The 20717-nt window shown below is 37.0% G+C and overlaps 1 protein-coding gene across 3 annotated transcripts in view; it reads right to left on the bottom strand.

Annotated features, from left to right (window-relative positions):
* Nucleotides 1-20717, bottom strand: part of SOCS5 (suppressor of cytokine signaling 5) — a 62976-nt gene that overhangs the window by 3438 nt on the left and 38821 nt on the right. The gene's annotated exons all lie outside the window — the stretch shown is intronic.

Genomic DNA, 20717 nt, shown 5'->3' with positions numbered 1-20717 from the left:
AAAGGCAAAATATGTTCCATATTGTTGAAACACATTTGTATTCAACTTTTCAAAAGTTATAACCAGGACCACATTTTGTAACACATTAAAATTAGTTCAAAAACCTTTCATTAGTAGCAATCTTCCCAATTTCACTTAACCAGTTCCTTGCAATTCTAAGGTTTACAGGTTCATCACTTGTGAAAAACCCGTATCTTCCCTCCCACCCTGTAATGCATCAAATTTATCCATGATTTTGAAGAAGCAGTTTGAGTAGAAAAGAAAGAAAAATAATGTAATATTTAGGAAAGGTGTCTTTTTTTTTTTGAGAAGTCGTCTTGCTCTGTTGTCCAGGCTGGAGTGCAATGGTGAGATCTCGGCTCACTGCAACCTCCATCTCCCAGATTCAAATGATTCTCCTGCCTCGGCCTCCCGTGTAGCTGGGATTACAGGCATGCACCACCACGCCTGGCTAATTTTTGTATTTTTAGTAGAGACAGGATTTCACCATGTTGGTCAGGCTGGTCTCGAACTCCTGACCTCAGGTGATCCACTGGCTTTGGCCTTCCAAAGTGCTGGGATTACAGGTGTGAGCCACCATGCCCGGCCAGGAAAGGTGTCTTAAGTTTTCCAATTCTTAATACTGGAAGAGTTTGGAAATTATAATAGAGTAATAGAAAGAAAGGCTATGGTACTATAGTAATCACAAAAACAAAAACCAAACACATACAATTTGGCATCTTTATTCTTGTTCCTTAAAAAAAATCTAGGCTGGGCATGATGGCTCACACCTGTAATCCCAGCACATTGGGAGGCCGAGGCAGGTGGATCATGAGGTCAGGAGATCGAGACCATCCCGGCTAACACGGTGAAACTCTGTCTCTACTAAAAATACAAAATATTAGCCAGGCGTGGTGGCGGGCACCTGTAGTCCCAGCTACTCGGGAGGCTGAGGCAGGAGAATGGCGTGAACCTGGGAAGCAGAGTTTGCATTGAGCCGAGATCGCGCCACTGCACTCCAGCTTGGGTGACAGAGCGAGACTCTGTCTCAAAAAAAAAAAAACAAAAAACACTAAAGCAGTGTATGATACTTTACAAATAAATTCTTTTAAGACTACAATATCAACAGGCACACTGTCTAGTTCAGTAACTACAAATCAACATTAGAAGAAATGGAAGAACCTAAACTTAAAATTCAATTGGTTTTGTCACATTATGATAGCAGAAAACTTTGGCTGATCTTGAACTTTGACTAGTTATTTTTGTCATAAACGCTTATATTTTCAAGAAGTTGACTAGGAATAAGAGAATAACAGAGAATAAACTTTCTTAGAATGAACTGTAGGTCTTCCCATTAGTTTCTCACAGAAAGGGCTCTTGGACTAATGGAAACACAACATAGAAAATTAATGTCCATGATATCATAAATGTACTTTCAGATGATTTAATTCTTTATTAAAAGCACACTGTCAGGCACATATGAAGTTTGCATGGTAGTTGGCATATATTATAATAAAATGTATTAGACAGAACTGTTACATCTCAGCAAAGTCTACTTTAGAACACGGCCTCCTCTGTCTTGCAAAAATCTTTCTCGTAAGCCTTTTTATGAGGTTTATGCCATTTGAACTTCACGTGCCTTGTTATCATTTATTCTTCTTCTTAAATTAAGATTTCAGCTCCTTGCCCATAGTCCTGTTAATACAGCCGAATTCCTGCCATATTCTTGGTGACTTCATTGTCTTTGTAGATGTTCTCTTCCAATATCCTAGCCCCTTTCTATCCTGGTTTCTTCTCATTTATTTTAAAGTTAGTTTTTATTTTTACCTAATTCACATATTTGTAGTTTGAAGGTCAAATACCACTACAAGACTCTTAACAAAAAATAGCACCACCACCCACCATGTGACTACTAGAAAATTGAAAAGTAACATATGTGACTCAGGTTACATTTGTATTGAACATTACTGATGTACAGCAAGGGCCGGCAAACCAAAGTCTGAAGGCCAAATCTGGCCCATGGCCTGTTTTTGAAAGGATCCCAGCTCAGAAAAATTTTTACATTTTTAAAGGGATTAAAAAAACATACACACACAAAGAACATTTGACAGAGACCACCTATAGTCTGCAAAGCCTAAAATATTTTCTATTTAGCCCCTTTCAGAAAAAGTTTACTGACCCTACTCTACCTATTTGAGATAAACCACATCACTCTAGACACTAGAAGAGCCGTATTCAAGAAGTTCAAGAATTTAACTCTCTTCTCTGTGTTTATAAATTTTGTAGCTATCTAAAGATACTTCTCTGACAGGCAAATTATACCCAAAAAATAACTTTTAAAAAGTGACCTAACCTAAAACCACTCATCTCTTTATATAGCTCTTTATAAGTTGTATGTAGTATGATATGCAGAAAACATCTGTACTTGCCAAGGCACAAAAGGCAGTTTCTAACACTGAACCCTCCGGTTCAGTTTCACAGAGCATGAAATTTAGTTACTTCTGTATTCTTATTCTGGAGCATGTTATCAGATTGTGTCTCACTCCATGGAGAAAGACAGTTGATTTTTCTTGACATGTGAAATGTGATGTGGGCAGTTTTAATATCAGGAAGGAAAAAATACTGACAGTAATTCATAGACTAGTCGACATTAACAATCAGGAAGGCATTTCAACTATCTTGGTATTAACAATGTCAGATTCAAAGCTCTTTTGTTTGTTTTGTTAAATTTTTAGAAATGTGTTTAGGACAGAGCTGAAACCCTTTGAGATCTAAATTACAACTCTATTACTTTATGGTTTTATATAAAATTACACAGGGCTAAAAAAAGTGTAAAATTTCAATTGCACTGATTCTAGAATAAAAGTTTATCATCCATTACAATCTCTTAGATTTCTACACATGCTTAGCTATTCTGAAAACTATCCAAAGCAAATTTCTAAAAAGTTATTCTTTCCCCCAAAGAATAATAATTTAAAACTGATTTTATAATGCTTTTGGAAGTTAAATAGCTTTTGTTGAAAAATTATATTTAACTGGATAAGCTACAAATTAGAATTATGGAAAATTAGGTCAAATTCCATCACTACATAAATTTACATATATAAAAATGAAATAGTACAGTCAATGGCCCTTCTTAATGCCAAGTAGTATCTATTATAAAATTTACACAAAACAAAATAATTGAAATAGTTCCCAGGAGTTTATTTCAATGGGACTTAACCCATGCTTTATGAGAAATAAATTAAGTTGAATGTGTTTTAAGAATACATTGAGAGAGAACTATTAAACTTACATAATTATAACAGTTATATTCTTAAAATATACAGTTATAACATAACAGTTATATTCTTAATGTTGAATGCCATAAAGAGGAAGAATGTGACAACTCAAATCCTTCCTCTTCTTCAGTCTATCTAGACTTCTTAGCCATAACACCTTTCCATTAGAAAGTCCTTCAGTTACAGTAACAAAAATTGGGACAGGTAGACTGATTAAAAGTATTTCTGTATCAAATTCAGGCACAAGAGGCAGTTCAGGAGACAAGTTCTGATTGATATTTTGGTGGCATTTCGATAATTTTTAGAAAAAGATAATACATTTGACAGTAAAACTGACCCAGAATTTCAGGAATGTGTGGCTGTCATAGCTATAGCTTCTTAAAAGAATCTAAGAATCACCTGGCTTTTTAAACATGATTTATTTTTGATTGTTATTTACACATCATATTGTGACATGATCAATTATTATCTAATTGGATGGCCATTTATCCTTTATACTGTTATTTAATATTAGGTTGAACTATATAAAATTGCTATTTTGTGGGTAAAACATAAACATATAATTCAACCTCAGAGTTACACTATTACAGTGTACATAATACGTTAATGCAGTAGACCATGTACACTCAAAAAAAAGGTCGAGCCCTCTAATCTAGTATACCCAGACACTTCGGGTTCCTAGCAGTGAGTTACACTTTTAGTTGTGTTTGGTTCCAAACTTGTTCATAGCATTATATTATTGTAACTGTGTGATTTAATTAAATGTTAAGTAACGTAATGAAGTATGGAAGAGTGGGGAGTTTTATATAAATGACTCTGAAATATTCAATAAAAGTGAAATACTTAACGCTGCTGAATTAGGTATAGGCCAAGAAAATAGTTCAAAGAAATGGAAAAAATACTGCAAAGATCTATAAGGATTCTAAACTAAGAATTCATCTGAAGAGCCTAAATTCTTGTTCTACTTAAAAAACCCAAACTGGAATCTTACATGATACATTATGGGCATGGCTTCCCCAACACAGATAATATGGATCTACAACAAGTAGACCTACTCTGAAAGAAAAGGCCTTGGCTCCTTCAGAGGTGTTCGAACTGGAGCAACCCCATCTTGAATAGGGACTGGGTAAAATGAGGCTGAGATCTACAGGGCTGCATTCCTAGGAGGTTAGGCATTCTAAATCACAGGATAAGAGAGGAGGCTGGCACAAGATACAGGTCACAAAGACCCTTGATAAAACACGATTGTGGTAAAGAAACCAGCTAAAACCCACCAAAACAAGATGACAACCGAAGTAACCTCTGGTTGCCCTCACTGCTCATTATACATTAATTATAATGCATTAGCATGTTAAAAGACACTCCCACCAGCACCATGACAGTTTATAAATGCCACGGCAATGTCAGGAAGTTACCTTACATGGTCTAAAAAGGGGAGGAACCCTCAGTTCCAGGAATTGCCCACCCTGTTCCTGGAAAACTCATGAATAACCCACCCCTGTTTAGCATATAATCAAGAAATACCATAAGTATACTCAGTCAAGCAGCCCATGCTGCTGCTCTGCCTATGGAGTAACCATTATTTTATTCCTTTGCTTTCTTAATAAACTTGCTTTCTCTTTTCTGTATTGACTCACCCTGAATTCTTTCTTGTGCAAGGTCCAAGAACCCTCTCTTGGGGTCTGGATCAAACCCCTTTCCAATAACAGCTCCTTAATCAAAAGACTGGCAAATGAACATAATTATATTCTTAAAATTAGAATAAACTAAGGTATGTATCTCTTCTATGATTTATTGCTTTATTAGACTTTATAGACAACTAGTTCTGACTGAACCAGATAAGAGGCCTTCTCCAACAATCATAATTAAAACTTATAGTAGTAGTACCAGGATTGAGTAGCAAGCAACAAAGTCCCAAAGATAACAGGGAAACGTGACCTAGTTTCAGGGTTGGGGAGCAAGGAAGACTTTTCTGAGGAGGTGATATTTCAAAATTTTATCCTGAAGGATAAGAAGAATCAGGACAATGTTCTATAGGCAGAGGGAACAGCATTTGCAAAGGCCCTGAAGCAGGAATGAGCACGGCATGAACAATGGCTGAAGTTAACACAACCCAGTGAGTGAGGGGGAGTGTGTCAAGATGAAGTCGGAGAGGTAGGCCTCATAATCCGTGATAAGAGAGCAAGGGTGGATGCTGATATGGCACTGAAGACTACCGCAGGAGTCCAAGTAAGCACCCGACTAGGATGGTGACAGTAGAGATGGCTATGAGATGTTCAGATGTCAAATCTATAGGATTGAAGATCAACTGAAAATGAGAAATGAGGAGAGACTGATGTCGCAAATGACACTAGGAGTCTAGCTTAGATGCTGTTTCAGAGAGAGAAAACATGAAATAAAACAGTTTTGTCAGGTAGGGGTTTGAAGAGAGTCAACAAATTGAATTTTTAAAATGTTGCTGTTGTGACTGTCATGGAGATATGTAAGTAAATGCTAATTAGTCCGTTAGTATACATTCATATAATGGAGCACTAGGTAGCAGAAATGATCAACTACAGCTACCTGCATCAATATAAAATGTAACACTCAAAACATAATGCTTAGAGGAAGAAATTATAAGAGATGAATATATCCATTATGAAACAATTTACCTTTTAAACAAGCAAATCCCCAAATATATTGTTTAGGTATACATACATATATAATAAAGATACAAAAGCAAGGGGATGTCAGCAAAGTTAGGATAATGGTTGCCTATTACGGGGAAAGGTAGAGAATTAGAAGAGGCACTCAGAGGCTTCTAAAACAGCAGTCCCCAACCTTTTTGGCACCAGGGACTGGTTTCATGGAAGAAGGTTTCAGGATGAAACTGTTCCACCTCGTATCATCAGGCATTAGTTAAGATTCTCATAAGGAACATGCAACCTAGATCCCCTGTGCGCAGCTCACAACAGGGATGAATCCTATGAGCATCTAATGCTGCCGCTGATTGGACAAGGAGGTAGAGCTCAGGTGGTAATGCCCGCTTGCTGGAAAAAAACATAGATTTAAAAACAACAACAACAAAAAACTGAACTACATAGGTTTCTATAATGTGGTGCGGGGCTCAGCAAACATTTTCTCTAAAGGGCCAGCCAGTAAATGTTTTAGACTTTGTGGGCCACACAGTCTCTATGGCAACTACTGAACTCTGCCACTGTGGCCTGAATGCAGCCATAGGCGACATGCAAGTGAATAAGCATAGCTGCATGTCAATATAACTTTACTTATGGTCAGTGAAACTTAAATTTCATATAATTTTCCCTTGTCACAAAATATTATTCTTCTGATTTTCATTAACCATTTAAAAATGTAAAATCCATTCTTAGTTCATGGTGGGCTGTACAAAAACAAGTGGTGGGCTAGATTTTGCCCATTTGCCATAGTTTGCCAACCCCTGATGTACTACATAAAACATTTAAGATTATGTTTACCAAATCTAACAGTCATTCTATGGAACAGTTTGAAGATCAGTACTCTAAGAAGATGATCTTAAGTGCATAAAGTAAATGGATGATCAGTAGGGCATAAAGTGATAAAATAGAAAACTTTCTTAGAAAAATAGTACACACACAGAATAACTAAAATACTCCAGAAATACTTTTAAAAATCGAACCCTCATTTTAAGTCCCACCACCTAGAGATAATCACTGTTAATATTTTGGTGCGTATCTTTCCACATGTTCTCTTTTATGCAAAACCTGTACATAATCTTCTCTTACAATAACAATAAAAAAAAAACTCTTCCATGTCTGTGTCTACATTCCTTTTTATTTCTTATAAAGTGTATTTTGTTTTTAAGTAAACTATGTCAGAGATGGAATCAGGCTAGCAAAAGAGATAAACCTCTGGCAATTACATTTTTTAACAGTAAATCTAAGAGTCTTTGAAGTAAGTAATCAAAGAAATAAAACTCTGGAAAAAAGCTGAATCTTGAAAAAAGAGAGTAATAATGATGATAGTAATGGCTGTGATGACAATTTACATTATTGGGGGCTAACAGTGTACCAGACTCTGACATAAGCATTTTACTTCTCCCAACAACCCTACGCGTAATAATTATCTCAATTTTATAGATGTAGAAACCCATACATCTGAGAGATTAATAACAACTTGGACTTCAATTTCTTCTATTATTATTTAGTCTATTCAGCTTCTCTCCTCTTTAGTCAATTTTAAAATTGTATATTAATTCTTCTAAGTCCAAGTACTATAGTGTCATTAAGTTGTTTAAAACTTCAGAGAATACATCATTTCCATATTTTGAATTATTGGAGAGCATAAAAAGATGGAATATATCTCAAATTATTATACAAACTCAGCATCACTCCAACATGAAAATTTGACAGAGGTAGCACATGCAGACTCAAAAGAAAATTTCTAGCTTATTCCATTTTAATTGTAATGAAACAATACTCTGACCAAAAGAATCTCAAGTATATTCATGGGCCTACCAACGTTTTGGTATCTCTACTCTATATGCCTATCAACTATTAAACCCACAACCCTTTGTGTAGGCCTGTATACCACTCAGAAATGTTCTGGTACTATTGTAACAAATGGTTCTATATTAATAAGTTCTACTGCTTTTCTGAATACTACTTTTAATTATATGGTCAGTTAAGAATGTATTTTGTAATCATATGCCTAATTTCAAGGGATGGAGTTTAATAAGTTCTTATATTTTTCTCTATACATTAATATAGTGGTCCATCTTTAAAAAGAAGACACAGAACCAAATTAAGAGTCATGTGTTATATAGTCCCTACAATCCTACTCTCCAAAAAAGACAATTTTAGGGCTATTTCTTTTTCTAATTAAAAAAACAAAAGTATTTAATTTTACATTTCCAGTTCCTAAGTTTTATCCAACCACACAATTCTAACTTCTAGTATCATGTAGGAGGACGCGCCAGGCCTAGCAGAAATCCTATTCTTAAGCCCAAATCTCTTGTAAGATACTGCCTATGCTTTGCTTAGGGCACCAGAATGAAAAGCGGACAGACAATGAAATAATCAAACACTTGGGAGGCAGGAGCAGAAAGGATGAATTCCAGTACTACCATTTAAGAATGCTAGAACCTTGAATGTCTTTCTTCGTATTTCTGAACCTAAATTTGCCCCTTGGTACAATGAGGATAACATCTACCTTATGGTTTGGATGTGACGATAGAAATAATATACATAAAATGCTTGGCTCGTAGGAGACCCTCAAAAGACAGAGAGGTTTTAAAAATGTTACCAGTATTATCTAGCATCTTCAGCTTTTCTCTCTTTTAAAAAACACTTCTTTCAGTTCTTCTGGATCATGCCACAAATGTCATTTTCCTATGTACAGTATCTGCCACAGTGAAAGTTCTATCCATGACTCCAACTTTCATATCATAGCCTAAGAAACGCTATGGAGATTTTCTTATATATCTTATATAATATACTAACAAATATACCATTCATTGAAATGTTTCTTCACTGACTCTACAGCTCATCCACAAAAACTAATGATAGCTAATCTGTGCAGTACTGGGTAAGGTCCAGGAACGCAGTCCTTATTCATTTGGAGGGGCTTCTGATTCCTTTTTAGTCTATAAAACGCTACCACAATTTAAATTTTGCTCTATAGATACCATACACTAGAGAAGCCTAAAATCCTAATAAGTTATGCTTCATTTTCTTATATAATATATCTTATATAATATACTAACAAATATACCATTCATTGAAATGTTTCTTATTTGGCCAGCATTACTGGCAGACTGGTATAACACAAATAACATAAGCCTTAGATTTAGCAGGACCTAAAATCAAATTCAAGCTCTCGCTAGCTGTGTAAGAGACCTAAGTCTTGGCCTTTCCAGGATAACATGACATAAGGTAAGAACAATTAAGCATATATAATAGGGCCTCAAAAATGATAGCTTCTGATATACAACCAATCCAAAGCATGTTAGTTCATGTTAGTGACAGCAGCAAAAAGTAAGGCTATTTTATGCTTAGGGAAAGATTATTGCTGAGTCAGTTCTGCATTGATATCCCACCTCCAGGGAGACTACTTCTGTTAGGCAAACCAACTTGGTAAAGTAAATAACATTTTACTCAGCTTTATAACCAAATGTGACTAGTACTGTCAGCACTGCCTCTACTGATCATGCTTACTACAGCACAGGGCATCAATGCTTCCTACAAATCTCCCTTAATATAAAAGGTAGTTAAATATAAACAAAAAATCCAACAAGTAAAACAACTCTCAGTTGAGGAATTTAGTAGATAGCTTAATCCAGCAAAGAGTCTCTGACTGGGGGATTTACTTAACAGTGAGCTCATTATGATCCTGCTAATAATTTACAAATAATATTCAGTTACCAATGGTAAGTGAGCAAATAGAATCTGCACCACTTCCTTCTCTAGGGAGGATAACCATTTTATAACCGCAGCAGTTTAAATCAAGTATCACAAGAAATACAAAGACTCTAAGGACTAAAATAAAATAATGTTTTGATAATAACAACTTTTTTACTTTTTATCTAAAACTGTTTAGAATACATTTACCAATCTTTAACAAACTTAAAGATACTACTGTCTCCTATGCCAACTTTTAGCTCTAAAAAAAACTAATGGAAAATAATTTGATAACTTGTAATGAATCCAAGAAAGAAAAAAAAAGAAAGAAACCAATCAGGACAATGTGCACCCCTTTTTGGATCTACCTTCCCTGACACCATTAAAAAAAAGGAAAATTTGTCCGGACACAGTGGCTCATGCTTACAATCCCAACACTTTTGGAGGCCGAGGCAGAAGGATCACTTAAGCCCAAGAGTTTAAGATCAGCCTGAGCAACACAGGGAGACCTGGTTTCTACAAAAAATTTTCTAAAATTAGCCAGGCCAGGTGGCACGTATCTGTGGTCCCAGCAACTCAGGAGGCTGAGGTGGGAGGATTGCTGGAACCTGGGAGGCTGAGGCTGCAGTGAGCCAAGATCGCACCACTGCACTACAGCCTGGGTGACAGAGTGAGACTATGTCTCAAAAAAAAAAAGAAAAGAAAAGAAAAGAGAAAAGACAATAATGGAAACATCTTAAAATAAGTCTTTAGGAGGATATTTGAGAAGGGTATCAGGAGAAGTAAAGGCAAATAAGGATAACTTTTAATCATGTAAGAAAACAAATGTAAAGAGAAGCATGTTGAACAAAATCAACTAGAAACTTCAAGTAATACAGCTTAGTTTTCGTTTTACCAATTCGCATGTAACATACAAATTTAGTTTTTAGAAGTAGGACAATCAAGAAATCTTTAGTTTATTAACAACTAAAATTAAACATAACCTATCAAAAGCTGAGAAGCTGAAAAGATTTTTAAAATATTCATTTTAACATTTGCTGAGTACCACATATGGTCAACATGATGATAAAGTTCAAGCTCTCAGATGTGAATATTTAAAGCTCTTTCTCTATGCCTTTTTTTTTTTTTTTTTGAGACGGAGTCTCGCTCTGTCGCCCAGGCTGGAGTGCAGTGGCGCAATCTCGGCTCACTGCAAGCTCCGCCTCCCGGGTTCACGCCATTCTCCTGCCTCAGCCTCCCGAGTAGCTGGGACTACAGGCGCCCGCCACTGCGCCCGGCTAATTTTTTTTTTTTCTATTTTTTAGTAGAGATGGGGTTTCACCATGGTCTCGATCTCCTGACCTTGTGATCCGCCCGCCTCGGCCTCCCAAAGTGCTGGGATTACAGGCGTGAGCCACCGCGCCCGGCTCTCTATGCCTATTTACTCTAAATTCACCTTCGATTTAAGCCAACTTTATTTGCTAGATACCAAGTGCATACTCAGAAACTGCAAATTAGAAGGGTTGGGGATGTGGTAATAGAGGAGCACTACATGTAAGTACAATGACCACAGCAAGAGAAGACCAAAGAAACTTTAAAAAGTATAACAGTCCAGGGCCACAGACTACATGGACACATTATGCAAGAATAAAAAAGGGAACACATGGAGACATAAAGATTTAAAAGATAAAAGACCAGTTGGGCACAGTGGCTCATGCCTGTAATTCTTAGCACTTTGGGAGGCCAAGGCAGGCAGATTGCTTGAGCCCAGGAGTTTGAGACCAGCCTGGGCAACAAGGCAAAACCCTACCTCTATATACAAAAGTTAGCTGGGTGTGGTGGTTTGTGCCTGTGGTCCCAGTTACTCTGGAGGCTGAGGTGGGAGGATCACTTGAGCCCAGGAGGTCAAGGCTGCAGTGAGTTGTGTCTGCACCACTGCACTCCAGCCTGGCCAACAGAGCAAAACCCTGTCTCAAAAAAAAAAAAAAAAAAAAAAAAAAAAAGTAAGAGACTAAGACCACTAAGCAAATAAATTTAAAAACTAAGAAGAAATGACTAGATTTTTAGAAAAACATAAATTACCAAAACTGACTCAAGAAGAAATTAAAAATCAAAAGCCGTTAAAGACTTTGAAACAGTAATTAAAATCCTTGCTGAAGGAAAACGCCAGCCTATGCAAAGTGTTCTAGGCAGAAGAAACAAATCTGTCTAGCAACCTTGATGTGTAATCACTGATGGCCAGAACAAGAGATCAAAAGACATGCAACAGCCAGCTCAATAAGGCAAGAAAAAGGAATAAAGTCATGTAAATTGGAAGAGAAAATAAAACTCCATTTTCTGATGACACAATTGTCTACACAGAAAACCCTAAGGAATCTTAAGAAAGAAAAGTAAATTTTGCAGTTTAGTAGGGTCACAGGATATAAGATCAACACACAAAAATCAATTACATAACTATATGCCATACTAACAACAAACATGTAGAAACCAAAATTAAAAGAGATGCAACAAAAAAACGTAAAGGAGACAGGCTGATGGGATATTTCTTTTTTTTTTTTTTTGAGACAGCATCTCGCTCTGTCACCCAGGCTGGAGTGCAGTGGCGTGATCTCGGCTCACTGCAAGCTCTGCCTCCCGGGTTCACGCCATTCTCCTGCCTCAGCCTCCCGAATAGCTGGGACTACAGGCGCCCGCCACCACGCCCAGCTAATGTTTTGTATTTTTAGTAGAGACGGGGTTTCACCGTGTTAGCCAGGATGGTCTCGATCTCCTGACCTCGTGATCCACTCGCCTTGGCCTCCCAAAGTGCTGGGATTACAGGCGTGAACCACTGCGCCTGGCCCTGATGGAATATTTCTATACTCCAAAGGAGAAGATTCAAATGGCAAGAGAGAAAACATGCTAGATATCCTAGAGTTACCACTGTCTTTGTACTTACTCTGGGGAGTGGTGAGTAATAAGAATGTGGGTCTATAGTCTACTTCACAGCCATATCAGGCCTATCCCTCCTCTCTATCTCCACTGCCCCCTAACAGGTTCAGTCTTCATCATTTGCATGGATGAATCAGACGCCTGAATAGTCTACCTTTCTCCACTCTCACTCCCTTCTGGAGCATCCTTCATAATATTGATCCCAGGATTTCAAGCATCAAAGAAAAAAAAAAAAATCAAAGTGCTCTGTGTCTGGCTACTTCCTCCACCCTTTAAAAACTGGGAAGAAAAAGTACAGCAAAACAACAGTTAAGGGTACTATAATTTAGGAATATTAAGATAATATAGCTGGAATTATGCCATCTGGAGAATGAAGGTGATCAAATGGTTGTTTTTACATATACAGAGACTCTTTCTTTAAAAAGAGGAATTCTGACTGACCACTCTTCGATCCTTCTAAAGACCAAAGACAAAGAAACTCTCAGGAAAAAATTAAATTTCAAATGATTAAAAAGGTAAACAAACAACCAAAAGAGATTTGTGAAGAGTCTTTCACGGGAAATGTTAAAGAGGATAAACAATGCTCTGTCTCTAGCCAGCCCAGGTAGTCCTTCCTCTACACGCAACTCAATTAGCTAACCTCAAAGATCTGTGATTTTTCTTTTAATATCAGAATTTTTAAAATAAGCAGAGTATTCCACAGATGGAATCAAGTTATTTAAGGTCTAACATAGCATAACAGTTACAACTAATTTTGATCATACTACTCTCCAATTAAATTAAAGTAAAATCCTAATGTATAATACTGAGTTATTTAAATAGTCTCATACTCCATAGCTGGACATGTTTTTGATCAGGTACAAATTTATGTTCAATTTAAACAATGTAAATGCAGTGTCAGATACAAAAATATGTAATCAAAGAAATGCTGTTCTTCCAACACAAACTTTCCCTTTCCTGTCTCCCCCTAAAATAACTTCCTACACAGTTTAAGGTATAGTCATTTCCCATAAACACGGCTTAAGATTGAGACTTCTTTTGCAGATAAAGAAAAGGAGGTTTAAACAGTCTCAAAGATAAACTGAGTAGTTAAAGCAGAATTCTCAATATTCTTTGATAAGGATGTAGTGCTTCATTAATATCCCCAAAATTCTTAGACATTCTCTGAGATGTGAAATGAATTAACACTTACTATTAACTTAAACAGTTCGCATCATAATTGTTTGAAGTGTAGTGGGTAAAAACCCTTTCTTATTGCTTGCAAGTCATTCCTGGAAATCCACTTAAATGGGATGATTCTACATCTTGTTATATAGATTTTCTAATTTTCACAATAAAATGTAAAACTTTCCAGGGGAAATACTTAGATCTAGTATGGATGAACCATTCCACAACTATTTCCCAAGTACTAAATAGAAAACACAAATATACGTAAAATAAAATCAGGTCAAAAATCTTGATTACGGCAGGGGATGGTGGCTCATGCACGTAATCCCTGCACTTTGGGAGGCTGAGGTGGGTGGATCACCTGAGGTCATGAGTTCAAGACCAGCCTGACTAACATGGTAAAACCCCATTTCTACTAAAAATACAAAAAATTAGTGGGTATGAGGGTGCACGCCTGTAATCCCAGCTACTCGGGAGGCTGAGGCAGGAGAATCGCTTGAACCTGGGAGGCGGAGGTTGCAGTAAGCCAAGCTTGCACCATTGCACTCCAGCTTGGGCAACAAGAGCAAAACTCCCTCTCAAAAAAAAAAAAAAAAAAAAAAAAATCTTGATTATTATTTTGAAATAACTAGTTTGGGACTATCTCACCACCCACACTGATTTTCTGTGTTCTATCCGTTATCAACTTACTTCACCAGAAATATATATATATGTGGTATTATTTTGGCTCCCTACACAAATACTATACCAGAATTACAACTTAATGTTATGCTCTCAACTTCTTAAGAGTTTATCAAATAAGTGGTCTTGTATTATTCCAGGTTCTATAAAAATGGTATCAAAGGGCTGGGTGCAGTGGCTCATGCCTGTAATCCCAGAACGTTGGGAGGCAGAGGTGGCTGGACCACTTGAGGTCAGGAGTTCATGACCAGCCTGACCAACATGGTGAAACCCCATCTCTACTAAAAATACAAAAATTAGCCGGGTGTGGTGGCACACGCCTATAATCCCAGCTACTCGGAGGCTGAGGGAGGAGAATCGCTTGATCCCGGAAGGAGGAGGTTGCAGTGAGCCGAGATTGCACCACTGCACTCTAGCCTGGGCAACAGAGTGAGACTCCTTCACAAAAAAAAAAAAAAAAAAAAGTATCAAAGACATCACCCCTGATATAAACACCTACACAAAAATTTCCTCTTTGACTTTACTGCTAAGGTTTCTCTTTAAAAAACTGATATGCTTCCTTTATGCAGAAAATTGAGAAAAATACAACTCATTGTGTTTCTCCTTTTTCTCCTATTACCAACAGAAAATACAAATGGAAGGCCTTTGCTTAAATTTCTGATATATTTGGAGATGCCCCCCAGTTCCTTGTATGACTTTTAATCAATCATCATTATACTAAATATTCGAGTATACATATGTTTGCCAGAAGCATATGAACCATCTCGAGTAGGGGTTGGGTAAAATGAGGCTGAGACCTACTGGGCTGTATTCCTAGACAGTGAAGGCATTCTAAGTCACAGGATGAGATAGGAGGTCAGCACAAAATACAGGTCATAAAGACCTTGCTGATAACAGACTGCATTACAGAAGCCAGCCAAAACCCCCGAAACCAAGAAGGCCACAAGAGTGACCTCTGGTTATCCTCACTGTTACACTCCCATCAGCGCCATGACAGTTTACAAATGCCATGGTAAAGTCAGGAAGTTACCCTATATGGTCTAAAAAGTGGAGGCATGAATAATCCACCCCTTGTTTAGCGTATTATTAAGAAATAACCATAAAAATGGGCAATCAGCAGCTCACGGGGCCACTCTATGGAATAGCTATTCTTTTATTCCTTTACTTTCCTAATAAACTTGCTTTCACTTTACTCTATGGACCCACCCTGAATTCTTTCTTGCACGAGATCCAAGAACCTTCTCTTGGGGGTCTGGATCAGGACCCCTTTCCTGTAACATGTTGATTATACACACACACACACACATATATATAATATACTATATATATATTATATATGTGTGTGTGTGTATAATATATTATATATATTATATATATATGTGTGTGTGTGTGTCTATATATATAAAATAAATACAAATTTTATACGGTGGTGGGCAGATATATATATAGTGGAGGGAGGGAGGAAGTAGATGAAAAACTTATAAAAAGTGAACAGTCAAGTTTTCTGAAACTAAAAAACTATACTTTGGGGCCTAAAATTGAGTAATCTCAAATGTTCCCATAAGATGAATGGGTAAGAATTTCAACGGATTGCAAAAACATAAACCTACCATTAAAACATTGTAAACAGGCTGGGCGCGGCAGCTCATGCCTGTAATCCCAGCACTTTGGGAGGCCGAGGTGGGCAGATCACAAGGTCAAGAGTTCAAGACTAGCCTGGCCATCATGGTGAAACCCCGTGTCTCTACTAAAAATACAAAAATTAGCCAGGTGTAGTGACGTGCACCTGTAATGCGAACCACTCGGGAGGCTGAGGCAGGAGAATCACTTAAACCTGGGAGGCGGAGGATGCAGTGAGCAGAGATCGCGTCACTGCACTCCAGCCTGGGTGACAGAGTGAGACTCTGTCTCAAAAAAAAAAAAAAAAAAGTAGTAAACATAGAAAAACTTATGATTTCTCAAATATGCGATGAGAAGACCTATTTAAGCAAAATGCTGAAGCAATAAACCAAAAGGCAATGATCAAAAGACTAAATGACATAAAATTTAAGACTTCTGTATACCAAAAATGTCATAAACAAAGGTAAGTGATAAGCTGAATAAAACATTTTCAACATGACATATGGAGATGACATATGACAATATGTTGTCATATGCTGAAAATTAATATATGTAATTTATAAGAAAAAGATATGCCAGACGCAGTGGTGTGCGCCTATAGACCAGCTACTAAGAAGGTGGGAGTGGCGGTGGGGGTGTGGAGAGGATGCTTGCTTAAGCCCAGGACTTCAAAGTCCAGCCTGGGCAACAAAGCAAGACCTGTCTCTATTTAAAAAAGAAAACAAGACAAAGAAAATGGTAAAACACAACAACTCAATTAAAAAACAGCAAAGGATATCTCCAGAATAATCACAAATCAGATGTATACTTGGCCAGTAAATATATGGAAAAAAGGTCATTCTTGGAATTTGTCAAAGACATCCAAATTAAAATGTGATACAAGATTTATCACTAACCAAACTGGCAAAGTCTCCTTTTATTTCTTTTACATTTTAATGGTACTATCTAGCATGGGTATTGAGAAAGTAGCGCTGTCACACACTAATGTGAGAGCATAGATCCACATGACATTTCAAAAAGGAAACTGTATATTACGTACCAAAGCTTTAAAACTATGCACATCTTTCTATCCAAGGCTTCACAATTAGAAATTTATTCCAAGAACATAATCAGATAAGGATACAGATTTATATGCAGGAAATATTCATCATAGCATTAGTTATATTAGGAAAAAATTGGGAATAATCATATTGCTCAGTGAACAGAGGACTGGTTAAATAAATTCTGGTGCCTTTACATGCTGGAATAATAGACATAAAAAACCATGTTTCTGGAGCATTTAATATTCTGGAAACATTCATATTAAATAAAAATGGTTATAAAACAGTACAACTAAATAGACCTTAACACACATATATACCACAAACATTTTTAAAAAATATATAGTTAGGAAATAACACTGTGGTTATCTCTGGATAGTTCCTATTTATTGTAATTTCATTTTTTTTTCTTTTTTGTACTTTCAAAATATTAAATCCAATATTTTAAAAATGCTATTTAAAAAGGAAATAGATCTTGGGGCCAGGTGCGGTGGCTCACGCCTGTAATTCCGGCACTTTGGGATTTGCAAAAATACAAAAATTAGCTCAGCATGGTGGCGCACACCTGTAATCCCAGCTACTCGGACACTGGAGTAAAAGAATTGCTTGAACCTGGGAGGCAGAGGTTGCAGTGAGCTGAGATCATGCCACTGCACTCCAGCCTGGGTGGCAGAGCAAGACTCCATTTCAAATAAATAAAAAGGAAGTCGATCTTGAAAAAGATCAATCTAATTTCATATTATAAACTCAAAGATACATGCAAAATGCAGAAGAAATGGATGATGAAATATTTTTAAAACTTTTTAAAGATGAAGCAACAGTGAGGAAGTAAAGACACAAATAAATGGTGGGTTAGAGGGGCAGAGAACACAATCAATGGAGACAGGAATCACAAATACAGGTCTCCACTCAAGCCAGTGTGACTTTCTCAAACAGTATTGGGAATTAGTGGTAAGTAATACAACTAATGAATTTCAACTCATTTATGAGCCTCTTCTGGTTGCAAGGTTCTGACACACTAAGGGTAGACAAATGTAGGTGTGTATGGCTGAGGAAGGATCCTAATTAATAAGCATGGATTTGATAGTCAGAAGTCCAAGAACAAAATCAGTAACACAAGTGGGTCTGGGCCTCAAGGATACTGGGACTGAGAATGGGTGTGGTTCCAGGTCTGCCCTAGGAGGCAGCAAGAGGAGCAGTAGGCAATGGCAGATCCTCATCCTAGAACTTTGGTTCTTACTGGCACCCAGCAACTCCCTGGGTATCAGCTTTAGATATGTGATTTGCCTCCAGCCACCAGCTGTATCTCTGCTTCTAGACTCTGTATTCTTCTACCTCATAGGTGCCACTTTCTCATACCTTTTGCTAATTCTTGGTCTATCACAGGCCCCTCCTATCTCTTTCTCTTGATTTTTCAAATTCTGCTTCCAATACTTAACTGCCTATCTCTATTTCTTTTTGTGAGTTTTATGATACGCATCATGTGTATCCTTACAGTAACCAGCACTCTACCTTGTTTATCTGGAGTACATCCAGACAGAAAATTAAAAGCAAAAGCAATAGTTCTTTAACCAAATATAGCCAATTGTAAGGCCTGTCAGAACCTGATTGGTTAAGCTCATTCCTATTTGGAGACAACTTTCTGTGCTAGTCCACCTGGTTGGGCAGTGTCCGACCAATCACTGGTGACTTTAATTTGGATACCCATGCCAGTCCAATCACCTATTGCCAGGTAAGGTAAGGTCTTTCATGATCTAAAGCACAGCTACCTTGGTTTACTCCCTCAGTGAATGTTCTCCTTAGACATGACTGTAGGAATAGCAGGCACTGAAATTCCTCAGTGACAGAATGTAATAACAAAAGGTCTTATCCAGTATTTCATAACTCATGTTCCCTAGAATTCTAGTATATCACATGATATTAAGAAGTATTCTACAAATAAAGGTATCCATTTGAATACGTTAATACCTTCGTTCTCTGAGAGAGGTGATCCTCCTGGGCATTATTTCAACTGGTCACAGCTGCGTTTTTCAGTGTTATAAAGTAGAGCAGAATACATATATTATAGTATATTGATACAATGGAATAGTATATGCACAATGGATTAGAGAAATAAAAATATACACATGAATACTGACATGTATACCTATGTGTGTAGACATGTGTACAAAAGAGGCAAAACTAAACTATACCATTTAGGGATGCACACATAGATGGTAAAAGTTTAAAGAGAAAGAAAAAATGATGTTCACAAAAGAACATAGTTACTTTTGGGGGATGGGATGCGGTGGGGACAGATGGAGTTTGACTGGGAAAGGGCACACAGCAGGCTTCTGGTTCACTGGCAATATTCTATTTCTTAATCTGGGTAGCAAATATGCTTTATAATTACTCATTAAACTGCCCCTTTATAATGTATTCATTCTTTTATATATGGGTTACATTTTACTACAGAAAAGGAGAATAACCAAAAAGCAGCATACACAAGAGAGACAACAAAGAAAGCAGAAAGCAGTACTGTACTTGTACTTGGAGGCACTCACAAAGTGTTACTAACAACCACCTCAGGTATCCTTCAGTGAAACCCCAATAATAGTCCACCCCTACACAAGACTATTATTTCTAATTACATTACCTTTCTAATTATCATTCCTGTAAGATATTACTTCTTAGGACAATTTACAATCCAACAACAATGGATATAGTCTTCTGCCAAGTTTTTTTTTTCTCTTTGACTCTATATGGTTATATATGTTTTGCTATTTACAAAAAGAGTCATTCTGAGAGAGAAAGCCACAAATAAAATTTGGCACAGTCGACCCAACTAAATATTCCACCAAGGAAAAACATGAAGCATCCACTTTCTACTGGTACATTACCTCAAATGTTGTAAAATTAAACGTGTTAAATAATTCAATAATTTACAATAATGAAGAATATAATGTCATACCAAGGACATGTTTATTCTAAGATGTTGCTCCTTAAAGAATCTGAGTTCTTATCCTGGTTCTGCATCTTTCTTACTGCTAGCAAGATGCAGCTTACTACCTTTCTTATTTCACTGTATGGGGAAAAAACTTCAGTTTCCTGGATGTGATTGATGAACTTCGTCTGTTTAACCATCCTAGTTCCTTCAAGTGAAATGATGCTAATGGGGAAAAAATTTTATTTGACTTAAAGATTTTTTAACATATACATAGAAGCTATGAGAACATATGTTCCTGCCTTTACTGTTATAAACAAGTATTCTCTAGGACCAATTTTCACCTCCTCAAATACAACTGGATGTGTATGGGAAACACACTTCTAGTCCATACATTCAACACACTCTTCAGTCCACTAACAGTCTAAAAGTCTGTTCCAATCTGGCTATTCTCCATTGCACCTCAAATTAACTATATCCAAAATTAACAATATGTCTCCCCAGGTTTGTACTTGAAATGTCATTTACCAGGTTTCTTGGGAAAATCTTAGAGTATCTTACTCTTCCTCCACTTAATACCACCATATTTAATGTTACCTAGTTCAACAGTTTCTTTTTTCAAGATGTCCCTCCAATGTACCTTTTCTGTCTACTTTCACCGCCAGAAACTTTGTCCAGATTTCTTTTGTCCCATTCCTAGATTTCTACAACACCTTAGTCTCTCTCAGTCTTCCTGGACTCA

Source organism: Chlorocebus sabaeus, chromosome 14 (assembly GCF_047675955.1).
Source record: "Chlorocebus sabaeus isolate Y175 chromosome 14, mChlSab1.0.hap1, whole genome shotgun sequence".
Taxonomy (NCBI): Eukaryota; Metazoa; Chordata; class Mammalia; order Primates; family Cercopithecidae; genus Chlorocebus; species Chlorocebus sabaeus.
This window is presented reverse-complemented; position numbering and strand designations above follow the sequence as displayed.